Source organism: Xyrauchen texanus, chromosome 4 (genome assembly GCF_025860055.1).
Source record: "Xyrauchen texanus isolate HMW12.3.18 chromosome 4, RBS_HiC_50CHRs, whole genome shotgun sequence".
Lineage (NCBI taxonomy): Eukaryota > Metazoa > Chordata > Actinopteri > Cypriniformes > Catostomidae > Xyrauchen > Xyrauchen texanus.
The window spans coordinates 33,274,293-33,280,509 of record NC_068279.1 but is presented as its reverse complement, the minus strand read 5'-3'; positions in this window follow the sequence as shown (position 1 = coordinate 33,280,509).

Below are 6,217 nucleotides of genomic sequence, written 5' to 3'. Positions count from 1 at the left end.
CCGAAGGTAAGTGTTTTACCGCTGCAGTTCTGTCTCTGCAGTACAAGAAATGAGAGCGAGAGAGAGAGAGAGCGAGAGAGAGAGAGAGAGAGAGAGAGAGAGAGAGAGAGAGAGAGAGAGAGATTGCTGTAGCCTATTGTAGAATGCGGACAAACCTGGCGGAAACACCGCGGTGTGACGTAAAAGAAACCCCCATTCAAGAGATGCGCTTGATTTATGACGTAGCGCCTACTCTATAGCTCATCATAGAGTCTATCACTTCCCTAGATAGAATATATTGTCGTGATTTAACCTAAGCCACTCTATTTCCCATCAATCTTTTGAACTCAAAAGTTAAGGCCTACTTATTTATTTCAGTATGCAAACTTTTCCTGTAGCAGTAAGATATATTTAATTTAATGGTGTTGACTAAACATTAAATTACCGCCATTATACATGAACACATTTCAAAGGAGCTGTTGCCACCTACAGTATTCATTGTAAATTCCTGGACTGCATAACTCATAGAACAACCAATTTATTGTAAAAACATTCAATGACTTCATATTCATTAGTACTTTCTGGTATTCTGAATCTCTTATTTGAGATCCTGTGTGTAGCTCTGAAGATAGGGTTTGAGACACATAGACACCCTATAATGCAACAGATTCAGGGTATATAGCCTACTTGAGAATTGTTTTACCCTCCACTGCATTTGAGTCATTTTATTTTATTTGTATATAGAACTATGGCTATTTAGATATAAAATAAAAATATTATACATAATAAAAGCCCACCTATAATATTATATGCGTGCATCTGTGAATGCATAAACATACTTTAGATAGGAATGTGTGTGTTGGCCTACCAGCAGGGATTTATTAATCACTGTCCTCTAAATGAGCTGATTTCTTCTGGTCTGTGACCTTACCCTGTTATGTTTCTCATTTATGACTGAAATAAAGAGGAGGTGGGGTTCTGTGCTTATTTTTAGCAGGAATGAAAAGCCAAGAAGCACTTACCTTAATGAGCCAATCTAGAATATGGAGTTCCTGTATTAGATATATGTGTCCCCTGTTGTAACTACAGTAGAGTTCAGTCTGTTCCAGTCTAAGAACAAAACCTGATATAACATTATTCTTATATATTAAATCACAAATCTATTTAATGTCACTTTAGCAGTACCTGAAGGGTAGAAATTATGCTGTTTTTTTAATAGTAGACGTTTTCGTGGTCAATGCTAGTTAGAAATCATTTCATAATTTTATTTAATTTTATTTTTTAAATGGCATGAATTATACAATTTCCAATCACATTTTATTTTACTGTGTATTTACATAGGTAATAATTACTGATTAATATTAATAAACTATGTATTTGCTGTGTAATTATTTTGTAATTGCATGTACTTCCATTAGTAATTGCTATTGTTATTACTATTGGAGGGTTTAAAGGGAGAAATTTGAAGCTAATGATTTTATTATGATTTTTACATAAATTCTTCTGTTAAAACTTGTGTATTATTTGAGCTGTAAAGTCATTTAAATTGTAGTTTTCACAGTATATTTAGGGTTTACGCATTATGTTGTCATGACAACGAAAGTTGTAAAATTGGTTATACTTTACACAGAAAAGGTTGGTAAGCAATTTTATCATGCTAATAACATGTGTATGGTTCATGCCTTGTACTATACTTTTGAACAGTGAGTACTTAAAGGAATAGTTCACCCAAAAATTTTAATTCTCTCATAATTTACTCACCCTCATGCCACCCTATTTGTGTATGACTTCCTTTCTTCTGCAGAACACAAATTATGATTTTTAGAAGAATATTTCAGCTCTGTAGGTCAGTACAATGCAAGTGAAGTGATGCCAACATTTTGACAATCCAAAAAGCACATAAAGGTAATCCATATGATTCCAGTGGATAAATCATTATCTTCTGAAGCGATATGCGTTGGTGAGAAACAGATCACTTCCACATTTTTCTTGTGTTTTTGGTGATTCACATTCTTCATGCATATGCCCACTGCTGGCCAGGGAGAAGAATTTCAAGCAAAAAAAAGACTTAAATATTGATCTGTTTCTCACCCACACCTATAATTTCACTTCTGAAAATACTGAAGTCGTATGGGTTACTTTTATGATGCCTTTATGTGCTTTTTTGTGCATCAAAATTTTGGCATCCCTTCACTTGTATTGTGAGGACCTACAGAGCTGAAATATTCTTCTAAAAATCTTAATTTGTGTTCTGCAGTAGAAAGGAAGTCATACACAAATAGTATGGCATGAGGGTGAGTAAATGATTAGATAAATAAATTTTTTGGGAGAACAATCCCTTTAACATTTACAGATTTGCCCCATTCACTTCCATTTTAAGTGATAACCTTTTTTAAAGAAAAAGAGGGACAAGTCTGATTTTTTGTGTGTGTGCTAATAACATTATTACTCAAATGCTGTAAATTAAACTTCATTTTTATTTGGAATATTCCTTTACATTTTTTCCTTGCCTTTGTCTAACTTCACAATTTGTTGAGCTCTTATATCCTCTGGCCTGAGGCTGTCTCTCTGCACTTCGGCTCTTGCATTCTCATGTTCTTGGAATTTAATAACAGCAAAAACGTAATGCATTATATAACAAACATCTGAAAATTCAGATTTTATCTGATAATGCCTCTTCTCAGACATCCAATAATGCTTGAGTCAATCAAAATAGATTGTTACCATCTTACAAGTTTAAGTAATAACATAATACAGATCTAATATAGATCAGTTTGCATGGACAGATCAGCTTAAGAATCCTCTTTGCCTACATATATTTTTCCTAATAAAATAAATCATGTCAGTTGCTCAAACAGAAATGAGTAATTTTATGACACAAATCTTACAGTAATTCACAATTAGCTTACAGTTTTAAGCATTGATAAATTCCACAAAGGCATTTTACATTTTTACAACAGCTGTTGCTGCCTGTGAAGATTTCCCTGCATAATAATGGGGTGAGAATGAGAGTGATGGAGCTTTTAAACCAGTTATGTTGCATTATATGTTGTGTAAACATATAATGATTCTCCTTTAAATTTAAAGTGTAATTAAAGAGAAATATGACTGAAAAGAAAGTGGAACCAGTTTAAGTCTAATAGCCTACCTCCACATATAGGTGTGATTCGCTCATGCTGATATGGACAGGAAAATAAATTGTCAATTTTCAAGCACACACTGTTGTGAAAGTTAATATTTCCCTGAACACCACAATTACATGATCTTGACACCCAATAAATCTCTTTAAAACTGGTTGCTTGTGCAAACTGAAAACCCCCTTATGGCTACTCCATTAACCTCTAAACTCAACTTATTTTATTACTTTTGTCCTCTGTCTACAGTAGTTGTATCCTGAAGCCCACAAATACCACTATAAAGCACTACAAGGGAGAAAGTTCATTTAATGGCTTGAGACTATTGTCCTGGAACAAATTGAAGCAGGTTGTGGGTAAAGGATGTGGGTTGACTTTCAAGTGTGTGCAAACAGGGACAGGGTTGTGTTTTTCAGGGTGAGATTCAGAAATGATATTATGTTTTAAATCATGATGAGCTGTACAAGAACAGTGATACTTTATCAAGGTGCTTTTGCACTTTTGATGAGCCAAAATTCCAAATACTGAACTGTCTCCGAGTTGTTTTCATTCTATATCCCTGTGCTGTAATGCACTGGGGTCTGTGTCAATGTTTTTCATGCCAGTTCATTCTTTATAGCCAAGCTCACCACTTTGCAAATTATTTAGCTGTGCCTTTCAATTAATAATATAATTTTTGGCCAAAATATTTCTAAACTTAGAGCTCCTGATCAGCATCCATGCCCTAAATTTAGACCTAAATTTTGTTACTGTGAAATGTAGTGCACTAATGTACCTCCAAAAGTAAAAAAAAGTGTCCACTCAGGAGGCTATTCTTATGGTCGAATAAAGCACACCCAAATACCTGCAGGGTTTATATAGGATGAACTAACATGCTTTTATTCATGAAAGTGAATGCATCTGTCATTCTGTGATGAGATGCTTGTCTTCAATTCAGTGCAGCTCAGATAATTGAGCCATGTGTTTCTGTTATGTCTATGACTTAAACTAGAGACAGTTTAGCAGAGATTGCTGCTATTAAAGGAACACTCAGTAATTTTTCCTCATTAAAAAAGTTATCAGTAACCTTATAAAAGCTGTTTTATTCTACATGGAGAGGGTCCCCTCATGGGGGCTGCCATGTTATTATCACATGACCAGACCGTTTTGGAGATTTACGTCTTTCCCCATTCAAGTAATAAGAACTGTTATTTTTTGCTGCTTATTTGCATTGAAAATAGTTGCCCAGCTTGCCCAGGAGAATTCCAAAGATGGCCGTCGATTGGACTCACTTGGGATTTGCTTAAACGCATTTCTAATGCATTTTGGAATGAATAAGTGACCTCAGTTTTCCCCTCAGAATTTGTTTTAATTATTTTTTGTTCTCTCTTATTGTCTTCCTTTGCTGTATTTGTCAATCAATAAAAAAGTGAATACAAATATATAAACTAAAACTATCTAAACTAACATATATAGTTAATATAATTATTTAGAGTGCTGGGTAGATTACTTCTGAATTGTAATCTGGTACTGATTACAAATTGCATGACTAAAATTGTAGCCAGTAACATAATCTCTTGGATTACAAGTATCTGATAGCTGAATCTGATTGCATACTTGTTATGTTCTAATTCTCTGATCAAAATATTAAATATTAAAATGTATCAAAATATTAAAATTTATATGCTTTTGTGTGTGTTTTACTTGCTATTTGCCTGTTTCCGAGAGAAATAAAACACTTAAAAAAATTACTCTGGCAATTTTGCCAAAAGCCGTGATAACAGATCAGAACAGTTACAGTATATTTGTGAATCAACATCACAAAAGTCTCAAAAGTTTTTGCAATAGTGCATTTATTTACATGTTTGAGGTTGAGTACTAAATTTAACAACACTAAGGCAATAAATTCTGCATTTATATGTGGATTACTGCTCCATCTTCACCTTCCCCATTCCATAAACATTTGTTGGAAGACTTATCAAGATGTAGGATGCATTAGAATTAAAAATGTAATATATATATATATATATATATATATATATATATATATATATATATATATATAGAAGAATTAGAGCGATTAATCAGTTATGAGCAATTTACTGCATTTGCCTGATCATGTAATCCATAAAAAAGTACCTGTAATCTAATTGCATTTTAACATTTAATTTAATAAAAATAATTAGACTACTTAATTTTGTAATCTGATTATGTAATCCAGATTAAATGTAATCCAATTACTACCCAGCACAGACTATTCATTTATAAAGTAAAAGTAAAGTATAAATGTAGTTATTTAGTTTATTTAGTTATTAGAAAAGACAAGCATATTCATATAACAACACTTAAATAATGAATTGTTACAAGTGAATCAAGGATTTTTTCTGGTGTTGTGACTATAGATCTGACGGCAAGGAAAGCGCTGTTACCATGGTTACTCATACATTCTCATGAGGAAAACGGAGAGAACCATTCCATAGATTTGGCTATTTTAACAATTAAAAAATAACAAAAAGCTGTTGTGTAGTTTTTTGCACTTTTAACAGTGCCACACAAAAAAAGAAGCTGTCTTTTTATTGCCCACCAACTGACAGAAATATAAGCCCAAAAAAGAGCACTGTTGAGCCATAAAGTAATTTCTAGCAGCACCAGTCCTCCCCAACAGAACATTTACGTCACGGTAATATTTTGTCATTCGATTGGTATCTTTAAACATTTGTATTTATACATTTTAACATGACTATTGATTAATGAAATGACTACACATAAAATAGCTCAAATTTCACAGCAACTTTACCAGAAACCCATTTACTAAACACTTCGCCAAACGAACTTATTGTTAAATTAATTCCCTTAGAAATGTTTGATTGAAGCATGAAAAACAATAAGCAGCACTCCACTCAGATCATGACAAGTTCACAAATGTATTCTTGTTACTAACTTTTATTTAATATAATTTTGTGCAATATGTATAATACTTTTACAAACTTTTTATTTTTGAAATCTTTGTGGTTATGGTTAGGTTAAGAGTTATGGATAGGTGAAGGTGTATGATTGCTGCGGGATTCTAAATAAACAAAACAATCAGTGTATGAATGTGGCATCCAACTGTTCAAAAGACTTCA